The sequence below is a fragment of the Typopeltis vanoorti genome, chromosome 21 (assembly GCF_054136105.1).
Source record: "Typopeltis vanoorti isolate ZY-2024b chromosome 21, IOZ_Tvanoo_1.0, whole genome shotgun sequence".
Classification (NCBI taxonomy): domain Eukaryota; kingdom Metazoa; phylum Arthropoda; class Arachnida; order Uropygi; family Thelyphonidae; genus Typopeltis; species Typopeltis vanoorti.
Window position 1 is genome coordinate 63,098,431 of NC_143569.1, and position 14,463 is coordinate 63,112,893.

At 37.5% G+C, this 14,463-nt stretch overlaps 1 protein-coding gene across 1 annotated transcript in view; it reads left to right on the forward strand.

Moving 5' to 3' along the window:
* Positions 1-14,463, forward strand: part of Cul3 (cullin 3) — a 480,205-nt gene that overhangs the window by 71,725 nt on the left and 394,017 nt on the right. The window lies entirely within an intron of this gene.

Consider the following 14,463-nt stretch of genomic DNA (forward strand, 5'->3'; position numbering starts at 1 on the left):
AGTGATAATTTAAATATTGTGTATAATAACTGTGATCAGTTGGCAGTGTTTGGTGTAGTTAAAATTCTGTAATTATTAAATTTCTTTGTGTTTCTTGTGTATAGCTTTGATCGTGACTAAAATGGCAGTGAAATGTAGATCGGCACAAACAACAACAAATGCATAGTTGCATAGATTTTTCGAAAATGGTGAGGTACTGTGAATGCAACATGTATGCTTGGGGAGGGATTGAAGATATTTTTGTGGAGAGGATTAATAGGAGAGAAGCGAGAGTTTTGTGCAAGAAGTGTAGCATGTTTATGGATTATGAGATATTATTGAATGTGAATAGTAGTAAGCAAAAGATCGTGAACATAACTACGGATGTAAGCAGAGTTGATTGTATGGTTGAATGCGTGAATTGTAAGACAATGAAAGTAGTGGCAAGTTAGTGACGTTGAGTGGTAAGACAGCAGAGGTGCAAGGTAGTGTAAATGGTAGTGAGAAAATAATTGAAGAGTTGAAAGTGGTGTTGGTAAAGATGATGCAAGAGATTAAACATATGAGGAGAATTATGGATTTGCATGGAAATGCGAGGCCGAATGGGGCGAAAGATTTGAAAGAAATATCGAATAATTTGAGAGTAGTAACGTATGGGAATTTGATGATTAGAGGTGTGGTGAGTGAAAAGGTGCACAAAGTTTGTTTTCTTGGTGATAGAATAAGCAGGGTGATTGGAGCATTGGATAAGAGGAGTAAGCAGGCAAGAGTTGGTAGTTGGAACAAATGATTTGATTGGTAACAAGGAGAATGTAAGGTTGGATGTCAGGAGACTGTTAAGGTAACAGTGTAGTAGGTAGGGTAGTCAATGTGTTGCCCAGGTATGATAATGATTAGTTGAGAAGGTGAGCGAATGTTATGAATGGTATGCTAGCAGAGTTGTGTGAGGAGAAAGGAGTTTATTTTGTGAATGTATCAGATGAATTTCAGGAGTGGATAGAGCTGTATAAAACAGATGGGCTACATTTAAATTTGTTTAGAGAAACTGTTGCTGCAACAGAAAATATTGACTGAAGTGAATGTAAGACCTGAGGAAACGAGGTGTTGTGGAACAGCTGAAAAGTAAGGCAGGTGAGTGGCATGAGTGAAGAGAATCCGAGAGAAAGATTATAGAAACAGAAGAGGTCAGGTAGACAGGGAAACATTGCATGAGTGCTGTAGATGATAGTTTCAGGAACAGATATGTGAATAAGAAAGGATTCAGATAGTAAAGGATGTGAAGGTGATATTTAGGTCTGGGAAAGGGCATGATAGAAGAATGGAGAGGGGGAGAATGTGGAGGAGTCGTATCTGAGAAGCAGGGTCAGTGGGACCAGTTATAGAAACAGAAATGAGCTAGTGTGTATGTTTACAAATGCTAGAATTATTTGAAACAAGGGGAATGAAATTGTTGCATTGATAGGGTTGAAATAAGTGAGATGTGGTTGAACAAGGATAGCATTCTGACAGGAATAGAGATGGAGGGATATGTAGTCTTTCTTGAAGACACAAAGGGAAAAAGAGTGTTATTGTTGATTGCAAAGGAGTTGTGCTCATCTAGGGTGACAGTTGTTTTGAAGTGGTATGGTGTGAAGTAGAGGTGGATACGAAATGTTTAGTGGTGTGTTACTATAGACCTGGTAATGTGGAGGACATTGAGAAGGAAATGGTTAGGCAAATTGGTCTGGCTAATGTGGAAAGGAGGATCATTATGGTAATATAGACTGGAATGAAGAGACAGTGTCTGGAACCAAAGAGAAGGGATTTCTTGTTTTTGAGGGACAGCTATCTTAATCAGTGCATAACAGATGCTACACGTGGATCAAGGGTCTTGGATTTGATTATCTCATCAGAAGATATTATTGTAAATGAAGTGTTGCATCTTCCTTTGGTTGTGAAAGTAAAAAGATATGGCTGGCCACCACTTCTTTTGGGTGATGGCCAGCCATATCTGGACTTTTGTGAGAAAAGGTTATATGTGAAACTATAAGGCAGGTAATTTTGAAAAACTCATGAAGCAGCTTGCAGCGATATCATTGAATGAGGAATTGGATGGGAAAGAAATCAACCGATGCTGTTCGGTCGCTACTCAAGAACTAGCTGGTATAATGACTTGAGTGTATTCAAGGGTTAGGAGATTAAATAAGGCAAGCATAAAATGGATGATTGAAGATGTGAAGCATGCAATCTTGAAGAAAAAGACATCGTGGAGGCAGCACAAGATGAGGGGCAATGACCAGTTACATGAGTACAAAGAGCAAGCAAGGAAGGTGACTCAATAAGAGTAGCAAAAGTGCAATATGAGCAGCAGCATTTAGCAAATGAGGCTAAACGATATCCTAGGGAGTTTTTTCGATATGTGGCCAGTGGAAGAATGGTTATAGGAGGATATAGGTGAAGTGTTAAATAAGCAGTTCATTAAAGTATTCCAGTGATTGTAACATAATGTAGAGATTGAGAATAGTGGGAACGGGGGAGGAATCACTGATGGTGAGTGAGCAGGAGGCATATGATGAATTGAGTAAACTTGATGTCAACAAGGCCTTGGGACTTGATGGTATATCACTGTGTGTCTTGAGGGAATGTTCCAGGGAGTTAACAACAGCTTTAACTTTTTTTAACATGAGTCTTAGATTAGCTCAAGTTCCAAAGGAGTGGGAAAGAGGACAAAACTGTTTTTCCCTTCAGATAAGACTAAGGCTTTTAATTGTAGGTCTGGAGTTGTGGTCAAGATGTTGGAGAAGCTGAGGATTTAGAACTGGGACTGACAGCACCAGAATTCTCTTTAATGGACAACATGGGTTTGCTAAGGGAAGATTGTGCTTTAGCAATCTGTTTACTTATTATAGCAAGGAGGCGAATATGTTGGACAAGAGGAGGGGTGCGTATACAGTTGTATATTTAGATTTTGCAAAGGCTTTTGATGAACTGTCACATGACGAGCTAGGGAAAAGAAGGACGAGCTAGTAGTTAAATTGGAACAAATGAGATTGGATAGTAGATTAGTGTGTTTGATTGGAAATTGACTGTTGGGTAGGTATCAGCAGATTGTGTATGTGGGGGTGATGTCCTAGAAGAGGAGTCACTAGTGGTGTGTACCCAGGGATATGTTTTGGCACCATTATTGTTTAATTTGTATGTAAAGGATACTGGAAGGGGTTTTAAATGGTGATATACAGTTGTTGCAGATGACGCAAAGTATAGCAGGTGTTTTAGCCTTGCAAGAGGATTTGAATACTCTGAATGGGCGAGTGTATGGGGATGTCAGTTTAATGTAGCAAAGTGCAAGATTTTAAAATTTGGGAAGCAAAGATGGGATGCAGTGTATAGGATTGGGGGCTTGGAGGCAGGTCAAGGAGATGAAAGATCTGGGGGTGATGGTGGATAGTGATTTGAAATTTCCTGGACATTTTGCTAAAATTTTGAAGACAACACAGCAGATTATGGGAATGATGTGGAGAACACTAACATGTAGAAGTAAAGATGTTATGATTCCATTGTACAAATTTGATCAGATTGCATGTGTGATGATGATGGTGCATGGATTTGGTCACCTGATTTTCAAATGGATGAGTTGTTGACGATACAGAGGCAATTCAGTGTCAGCTTCTTGTCTCTGGAATGTGGACAGATTGAGGGAATATAAATTACAGATCCTACTGGATAGAAGGAAGAAGAGGGAGGAAAATGATCAAGCATATAAGTTGGTAAGGGATAATTACAGATTAATGTGGATGAGAATTTTCATAGAATGTCTGGAGACAGGGAGAACAAGAGGCGATCCATCTCTAGGAGCTGTATAAGGAGGGTACGAGGTTTTTTTTGTATAGAGAGTGGTAGGAGATAGGAATGCATTGCCAGAGAGTGTGGTGAGTATAGAGACAGTGAATGCATTTAAGTCAAGGTATGGTGAGCTGTGTGTGTTGGGCCATCAGCGAAGGTATTGTTAATGGTTATTTTCCAGAGAAGTGGAAAGAGGTTAAAATAGCTCAATGTACTACGGTGGCAAAGCTTTTGATGTGATTATTAGTCTTGGAAAAGATGGTTAGAACCAGAATGCAGGAGGTAGAAATGTGAAATTTTATCAAGAATAACATGGCTTTTCTTATCATAAAATATAAATCTATATTTAAAAAAAAATTGGCAGTTTGAATTATATAAAGGGAATGATTGCAGAGCTGTATCAGTGGATTTTGTGGAAACCAGACAGAATAATATGTGGTTAGCATAAATTTAGTAGGCGAGTTAATAAGCTGGAGGCTATTTTGAATGTTGATGTGTTATTTGATACTCCTGTGAGATAGGTGATTTTTTTTTTATTGGATTGTTTTTGAGATTGGCCAGTGTCTTTTTTTTTTAGTATATTGCAGTTTTTACTGGATTTTTGTATTTAGAGCATTCCTTAATACATCAATCCCTCGATTAATGCGTTCTTTAAAACAGGCACACTAATCGAATATAATAACCTATGGGAAAAAGTATAATTCGTTCCTCAGATTTCTTTTTTGAACCTTAATTTTTTTTTATAAAAGAATTAAGGTATGTCTCAGGGCCTAGTTAAAGAAAAACCATGAAGCTGAAAGACAATGAAACATATTCAGAATATAAATTTTATTATTCTACTTCTTAACAAACAATTGAGCTAACGTAGTTTGGCAGGCATTTTGTTTCTTTTTTTCATACAACCGATGATATGGCCCTATTGCCTCTTCTACTGTTCTGCAAATTTTACTGCTTCTCTCTACATCAGGGTCAGTCTCTAAGCATTGTTGCTTAAAAACTTCGATTGTACGAAAAATATTTTCAAATTGTTTCTGTGCACTCTCTTTTGGCTGACTATCAGTGGTTAAATTTTCTTCATATTCTTTGGGATCTTCCTGCTGTTCACCTAAATTTAGCAGGTTGGAATCGCTCAATCCTTCAGAATGAGATTTAATTAACTCTTGGACGTTATCATTGTCAATCTCATCAAAACCCAGTTCACGCCTGATGTTGGCAATTTCCTCAACAACATTATCCATTTCATTTGAAAAGCTTCCAAAATCTTTTGCACAATGTGCTTCCAAATGGCTCGCATATTGCTAGCAGTAATTTCATTCCAAGATTGATGAATATTTTCAATAGCAGATTTAACATTAAATTTCTTCCAGAATTCTACTAATGTCATAGAATTCTCATCAGATGTTGCTTCTATTACCTGTTTAAATGTTCTTCTCAGGTAGTATGCCTTAAAGGTTGCGATAATCCCCCTGGTCCATAGGTTGTATGAGAGAATTTGTATTTGGCAGTAAAAATTTGGAACATGGTGTACATCGAAGTAGTGTAGTATCATTAAAAATAACTTTGTAAAATGTTTTAAATCGGTAACTAAATTATTTCATCCTGATGAGTGATTTTTTAAAATAGTTAGCCATAAAAATGTATAGATAGAAAATTTTTAAAATCTGTAACATTTATTTTTAAGATGTATATAGGCGCACTAATCGAATTCGGGTATCGAAAACAAATGACGCACTAATCAGAGGCGCATTAATCGAGGGATTACTGTATATTTGTAGATTGTCAAATTATGAGGTTTTAAAAATGTACCAAAAAAAAAAAAAAAGAACAATACAGCAACATCAAAAGTAAAGGATAATGTAAATTCCAGATATGAAAATCACCTTTGCCCCACTGAGCAAAACCATTATATTGATGACACAAATGAAATAAAATTGGCAAGTAATTTTCAGATTAAAAGGAATTATTGGACGAATAACCAGGGAGTTAGAAGTTGAGAAATTGTAACAAAAATTCATTCAGGATGAAAAAAATTTAAGAATAATGTGAGGACAGGAAACTGCAGAAGTGAATAATAAGGTATGTCAATTAGAATGTAAGATAGAAGATGTGATATGTACCATATGACTTCTTCTTTTCCTTATATTCTAATTGACTTACCTTATTATTCATTGATAACTTATCATATTCTGTTCCTTCCTACCTCATGTAGCTCTCCTTATTTTTTGTATACTATCTGAGTTCTTCCATCATCAAGTGCAAATTTCATTAGGAAATCACCATACCAGTGATTGCTAATAAATTTGTATTTGATGATGGAATCATTGCATCAACATTCCTGTAGTGATGATAAAGGATGTGATGAATACAGTAGAGAAAAAGAAAAGCAAAAGAGATGGCACTGTTTGCAGCACAATTAATTTAAGTAGTGATAAATATAGCATGAGGAAGGATATGAAAACCATTGATGGAAAAAGCTAGAATGAAGAGTGAGAAGGTAAAAATTCTTATTTTATTACTGAGATGCTGTAGTGCTGAGGCTATAATTTCAAAAACATTTCAGTGTGCAAGCTGTATAGAAGAAATGGCTATGGGAAATGAGTAATGGTACAAAAGATTTGTATAAGAGATTTTTTTTTATCTCATCCAGACATGAAAGGCCACAAGACCTATAAGCACATTAGTCTCATGTGTGGGCAAGAGGAAAAGAAGAAAGGAGGAATCTGTTCACAAATTTATTTGAACAGCTGAAAGTTGTATTCTTTGGGGAAGGCAGGGGGTGACTATTCCAAAGAACACAAGTACATGAAATGAAAGATGAGGCAGTGAAGTTGGTTCAGTGAGTTTCAAGATCGACTGTAAAAAGGTGTCATTCACAATGGCTTTTGTTCTAATGATTTCGGAGGAATGATAGTGACCAATTCAGCAGAGTACTGTCCATAAAAATATATGTAAAAGAATCACAAGGCAGAAACAACATCTGTGAGAGAGGGGGGGGGGGAATCATTAATTAGCCAGATTGTTCTCTTCTGGATAGAATCGATCAATCTTGAAGAGGATTTTGGTGTATCACCCAAATATGGGAACAATATTCCATGGTTGGGCAGATTTGGAATTTGTATAGAGTTAACAACTGTGAAGGTATGAAGTAATGTATTGTGCAAAAAAGTACACCAATTTTTTTGGCTGCTGCAGAAGCTGTAGTTGAAATGTATTTGTGCAAGTAAAGATCAGAGGTGTAGCTCAGTCCAAGATGGGAAATCTGATTGTGTTTGGATATCTTAATATTATTAAAGGTAAGTGGGGAGGGATGCAAGCTGTTCTTGCAAGAGATCAGATAGGACTGAGTTTTGATGGCATTGAAGTCTACAAAGTTGTCCTTGCTTAATTGGAATATAGCTATGAGATTGTAGTTCGCACCTGGTCATGGTGGATCTTGAGGATTCTAATACTTGAGCACTACCACGTTTGTCAAGTGAAAGGGAGGAATGGAGTGTACTGTCATCAGCAAAGCTACAGATAGGATTGGAAGTCTGAGAGCAGCTCATTTATATACAAGAGAAGAGTCGGTGAAAGAATGGAACCATGTGATACTCCTGCATCGGTGGGGAAATATGAGGAGAGGAGGCCATCCACTCTAACATGTAGTGAGAAAGTTAGTGATCCAGTTGCAGAGTATGAAAGGTAGGCCATAGGACAGCAGTTTGCTAAATAGCCCCTGTGCCAAACCTGATCAAATGCCTTTGAAATGTTGAGGGCAACTGTGTGATTTTCTCCAAATTTTTCCATGGCCTGAGTCCATAGGTGGGTGGTGAAAGCAAGAAGATCAATTGTCAATTGCGAGTGGTGGAATCCATACTGCTGGTCACTGATTAGTTGGCATGTTCCTAGATATTTCAATAGTTGGTTATTGATGACCTTCATAATTTTAGAGAGGACAGAAGTGAGATCGATTGGATGGTAGTTCGTTAGTTGACTATCACCTTTAGTTGGAATGGGCTGGATGTGGGCCTTTTTCTATGTTGTAGGGTATATGACAGTTGAATAGGATAGATGTTAATTCTGGGACACAATTTATTAACACAATAGGTAAGATATTGCCAGGACCAGATGCTTTGTTTATGTTCGGGTAATTAAGGATTCTTCAGATTTCTTTCTGGCAGAAGACTGTCGGTGACATGGAGAGAGCTTTTCTTGGTGGACTGGAGGGAATTTTACCCTGGTCATCAATGCAAGAATTGGAAGAGAAGCATGATGCCAGTAAGTTGGCTTTGTCTTTAGGTGAGGTAACCACAGTACCATCTGGATGTGAGAGTGGTGGAAACCTGTCTTGGCAGGACTAGGAGCAACTGCCATTTGGTCAGGAGATGAGTTTGAAGCATTTAGTCCTTTCAAACTCTGATTTGGATTTAGTGATGATTCTTTTATAGCTGTTGTGAACTGCAGCATTGGCAGAATGAGCAACTGGAGTTTTCGTCGTGAGCCATTCGTGGTATGCAGAGGTTCTTCTTTTTGGAATTTTGTAATGGAATAACAGATGAAAGCCTTCATTCCTATGAGAATGATTGTTATTCAGTCTGAGCAGGTGTTTGGATCTGAAGAACTGAAGCAGTAGTCGGCCCATGGGGAAGCAGGAATAAGTCATGATGTCATCCCATTTGGCGTCCTTTTATTGCCAAAGATCACAAGACTGGGAACTGGTGGGTGAAGGTTATTCTATGGCAAAAGAGACTTGCATGAAGTTGTGAGCTAAATTACCAAGAGGAGAACTGACATCCATGGTATACTTGGAAAGGGGACATTTTAGGAAGAGGTCAAGTGTGTTTGCAGATTGGAGGTGGCTATCAGGTATTCTGGTAGGGAGATTGATGATCTGTGATAGGTCATTGCTAATGGCAAACACCTCAGCATACCTGCCTGCTTGATCATTGAAATTGGAGATGGGAAGCCAATATAAGTTTTGAAAATTGAGACATTGAAAGACCCAAGAAAGATGACCTCACTGACTATTGTCTAATTTAGACTGTAGAAAGTCAAGCTTTGAGAGAGACAGTTGAAGAGGTCATAGCAGTTAACAGAATTTGGAGAGTGATAGAGCATATGTAAAGGACAGATTAATTTGGTAAGGAAATCTTGAGCCAAAGCAAATCAAATAGTGGAGATTTGAGGTTTTGCAATTTCTGGTAGGATATGTCAGTTCTGATTAATTCAGAAGTGCTGCCCTTCTGGTGGAATAAACTAATGTGTAGTTTTCAGCAGTTGGAGTGGACAGTGGTTGTTGAGGTTGCCAGTTAGGTTTTGACAGGCATAGTAATTCTGGTTTAGATGACTGTAGTTGGTGATGCAGATATTGCTGTTTAGGATGTTGTGAAGTGGATGCAGAAACTTTTTTTTTGGATAAAAATTAATATTGGAGGTTTTCTGGTTAGTTTCTTTTGTTTTTTTTTGTGATTTTTTTAAACTGCTTTTTGTGGGAAAATTTTTGTAATCTGTAGTAATTCTTGGGGGGAGACTACACTCCTACCAGGCACATCCCCCAGGTGGCAGATGGGGGAAACCCAAATGGCTTGCTCTGAATAGAGCCATGGCCTAAAGGATATAGCAGAGGCATGGCAAGCTGGCTACATTATTATTATTTGACACCTCTAGGGAGTCCAAGGACTCATCAAGGGAGGGCACCTACACCACAACTTCGTCTCCACCATTCAATCACCAACTGACTACAAGTACGCCAACGCCATCTACCACCGACCACCACTGGTATTTCCACAGACAATCACAAACATCCATGCCCACGGCAGGATTCGATCCAGAAAGTCTACAAACTGAGATAGTACTACTGCGTACGGGACAGCCGATGCACCTACTTGAAGACCACATAGAGTAGATGAGAAATCTGCAATGTGGTCAGCCAAAGATGTGAAACACATACCACCCTCAACATAAGATCATTATACAGACCTGGAAAATTGCAATTAGTCCAGGAAAATTTAAAAAGACTGAAATGGAGTATTTTAGATTTATCAGAGACACATTGGTGCGGAGATGGGTTTACCAGAAGGAAGACTATACTTTTCAGGAAGAAAAGATAACATACACAGAGAAGGAGTTGCATTATTAATTGAGAAGAAACTTACACACTTGGTAATTGAAGTAAAACCAGTGTCTCCTAGAATAATCACAGCCAAACTTCAAGCAAAAGAAAAAGGTCAAACTATTAAAATAATCCAAATATATGTACCAGACAGTAACCATTCAGAGGAAGAAATAGAAAGATGCTGAGAGTTTATTTTTCACTTGGTTAGACTACAATAAGTTTAGTTTAATCCTTTATCCAAGTGTGAGCAAACAAAGTTTGCGCCTGAAAGTATCTTCAGGACTGGGGTAAGGTAGTACAACACTGGGCAACTCATTGCAAAGGTGGAGAAAGCTCTAATCACTCCTATCTCAGTATCTCCCATAATGCATACCGGTATGGGTAGTGGCCCTTGCCTTAATGCATAGCATTACGCAAGGAGATGTGCTTTGCATTATGGGAGATACTGAGATAGGAGTGATTAGAGCTTTCTCCACCTTTGCAATGAGTTGCTCGATGTTGTACGACCTTAACCCAGTCCTGAAGATACTTTCAGGCGCCACAAGGGCCACTACCCATACCGGTATGGGTAGTGGCCCTTGCCTTAATGCATAGTATTATGCATATCCGCAAGGAGATGCGCTTTGCATTATGGGAGATACTGAGATAGGAGTGATTAGATCTTGGTCCACCTTTGCAACGAGTTGCCCGGTGTTGTACTACCTTACCCCAGTCCTGAAGATACTTTCAGGCGCAAACTTTGTTTGCTCACACTTGGATAAAAGATTAAACTAAACTTATTATATTATTGAAGAAATAGAAAATTTCTGTGAAGAACTACAACAGGAAATAGATAATTCCAAAAATAGAGAACTCGTGATAGTGATGGGAGATTTTAAATGCTAAAATAGGATAGTTCACAGCAGACAAAAAATATGTGATAGGGAAATTTGGATACGGAGAGCTTAATGACAGAGGAGAACAATTACTCCACTTCTGTAAAGCAAACGATCTAATGATTGCAAACACATTGTTCTATCAATGCCCTAATAATAAATATACATGGAAATCCCCAGATGGTAATATAAAGAACTGCATATACTATATCACTATAAACAAACAATGGAAAAGATCAGTAAATAATGTATGAACATTAAGAAGCTTTGATTTTGACACTGACTACGAAATATTAACTGCCAAAGTGAAGATAAAATTCAACAGGAAAAATAATATCAGAAAAGAAGAAAACATCAACCTATCACAACTAAAAGATAGCTCAAGCAGAAGTTGATTTTTAGAACAGATGTGCTTGAAATTAAAACCCTCCATCTTCCAGAACAGTGGAAAATAGGAAAAGGAAGGAAAAGAAACTGGAAGGAAAAGAAACAGTGTTATCAATTGCAAAAGACACTAGGTACCAAACCCAAAATAAACAAACACTGGATAACCCAAAAAGTCCTAGCTACGATAGAAGAAAATAGAGAGGCCAAGATACTTGTAAACCAACAAAACAATGAAGATAAAATACAGAGCACCAAAAAATAAAGTTGATAACCTGTGCAAAAAAGCCAAAGAAAAATGGTTAGAAGAAAAAGCTAAGTGCCAAGAAGCATACCAACAAAACAACTTAAATCTTTCATGACACTATAAGAGAAATTACAAAGGAATTCTCAGCAAAAGCAGTAACAGTGATAAACAACAAGATGACTGAAACCAGGAATATTGAAGATATAAGAAAAATCTGGTCAAACCATTTTAAGACTATCTTTCACCAGGAAGCAAAACTACAATGGCAACAATAGAATAAAATAATGATCACCCAAAAATTTTACAAGTTAGATACACAATAAAACTGATGAAAAACAATTAAGCACACCAGGCATTGATACTATCCCTACTGAACTGTTAGGCTGAGAACTTTTCAGACCACCCTCGTTTATATTGGAATATTACAGGAAATGTAAATTGTGTATATCATGAAAGAAAAAATCCCAAACATGCCACTGCCGTTTTAAAAAATTAAACAAATTACATGTTCTTAAAATAAAACTTTCCAGCTTCTGCATATTTCATAGAACTTGCTAATTGAATTATAGCTTTGAAATGCAAAAATTGAAAATATGGAAAATGAAAGAAGTGCATTTTTTTTTTAAATAACAGAAATATCCATGAAATTTATGTTAAAAATTATTGAGAAATGGAAGATCTATATTTAAATTTAGATTTCAAAAATTAGAACGAACTTCTTGACATAATTTATTTATTTTATTTTTTTATGCTCTTAGACAGGGCTGTCCAAAACACTACGATTTCATGCAGCCTGCCAGTGGGTTTTGATTTTCACGAGCGGAAAAATAAAATAACAATTTTATTTTTCCGCTCCTGAAAATAATTTAACAATTTTAGAATATAAAATAATAAAATAAAATAATAAAATGTAACAATTTTAGAATATAAATTAAATTAAACTTTAATAAATATTTCCGATATTTCGGCAACGTCACGTGCCATTTTCAAAAGGAACTTACAAAAAGGTATGTGCACGCAGGCACTACAACACAGTAACTAAGAATGAAGATATGAAGCTATCATTCTCCTAGAAGTCCTGATGGTGCCCTCTAGCGGGCTAAGTAGGTGTTCTTGGCCGTTGGGCTGAAGGTCTGCTGATGTATGCCTCCCAAATTTGGGGCAGTCGCATACAACCAAATTTGTTGAGGTTAGGAGAGTTTCTTAAGGCTGAGGCTGATTCCATAAATATAATAGTCTTTCGAATTTATATTTGCTACGGTGTATTACTATAGCTTTCTTCCACCGTATTCTGTGGCGTGTATCCAGAGCATGGTTCTGCAAGACCAGAATGGCTGTACTTGTGAAACCGGATGTAGTCCTTATGTTCAGAGATTCTGATATTCGCTGTCCTGCCTGTTTGGCCAAAGTACGACAGTTTACAACTGCAAGGGACCTGGTATACACCAGGTAGGTCTAGGGGAAGTGGTTGGTCTTTGGTGGAGCGGATAAGGGATGCCAATTTTTTGTAAGGCCTGTAACAGGAGGTGAGGTCATGTTTTTTAAATTTTTGGTAATTTTTTCCGAGGTGCCGCAGATGTAGGGAATGGTGATGGATTTAGAGTAATCTTTGTTGTGGAGGGGGGCTGTGGTTTGTAGGTTTTAATTTTTTTTTTTTTGGGGGGGGGGGTAGCCATTGGCTGAGAAAGTGTTGAGGATGTGATTTAGTTCAGTGTTTAGGGCCATGTCATTAGAACAGATTAGTTTAGCCCTTTAGAACAGATTACTTTGGCCAAACAGGCAGGACAGCGAATATCAGAATCTCTGAACATAAGGACTACATCCGGTTTCACAAGTACAGCCATTCTGGTCTTGCAGACCATGCTCTGGATTCACGCCACAGAATACGGTGGAAGAAAGCTACAGTAATATACCGTAGCAAATATAAATTCGAAAGACTATTTATGGAATCAGCCTCAGCCCTAAGAAACTCTCCTAACCTCAACAAATTTGGTTGTATGCGAATGCCCCAAATTTGGGAGGCATACATCAGCAGACCTTCAGCCCAACGGCCAAGAACACTTAGCCTGCTAGAGGGCACCATCAGGACTTCTAGGAGAATGATAGCTTCATATCTTCATTCTTAGTTACTGTGTTGTAGTGCCTGCGTGCACGTACCTTTTTGTAAGTTCCTTTTAAAAATGGCAACGTGACGTTGCCAAAATATCGGAAATATTTATTAAAGTTTAATTTAATTTATATTCTAATCTAGGTTGTTCAATTCCCTAAGTGATTTAGAAATTAGATGTGTCAAATAAGTTCTTATACTATTTTGTTCCAACTCGCATTCTCTGTGTGCTCACGTTCCTCGTGAGTGCGTGATTAATGCTATTAGTTTGTTCATCTGTCGAGGTTGTGTCGCTACTGCTCACCAAATTACTAGATATATGTGATGCGGCCCTTAGATAAATCTTTTTTTTTTTAATGCGGCCCTCAGATTACCTAAGGTTGGATAGCCCTGCACTATGATATGAATGGAAAGGAGAGGAGATTTATAATAGCAGAAATTTATCATTATTATGAGATTTCTGATATGCTACCTCTTAGTGGATTATACAGGATTACTGTCTGGTAACAATATTCTTCCAATTTAGTGTCACAGTGCTATTATTACCACATCTAATATTTCAGTTTTTCAAGGCAATTCTAACTGCGTCAGTACCCAAAGATTTTGGTCATCCTCTCTCTCTCTCTCTCTCTCTTTTTCCAAACACCTCTTCTTCTGCTAACTGTTCCCTTCCACTTCTAATTTAGTCACATGCAATTTTAGATTAGCTCTTCTTCACATTCCTGAATGCTAACAATGTCATGTTCCTCCCTAATATTGTCATTTTTAATATGATCCTGGCATTGAATCATACCATCTGTTTACTCCCCCTAATTCTCATATCCATGGTCTTCCTCTAGACTTTTGCCATCTATTTTATTTTCTAACCTCAATTCTCAGATCCTTGATTCATGGTTTTAGTCTTTTAATTATTAATATTTCATACCAAGCTGGGTTTAGGCCAAATAGGGATTGT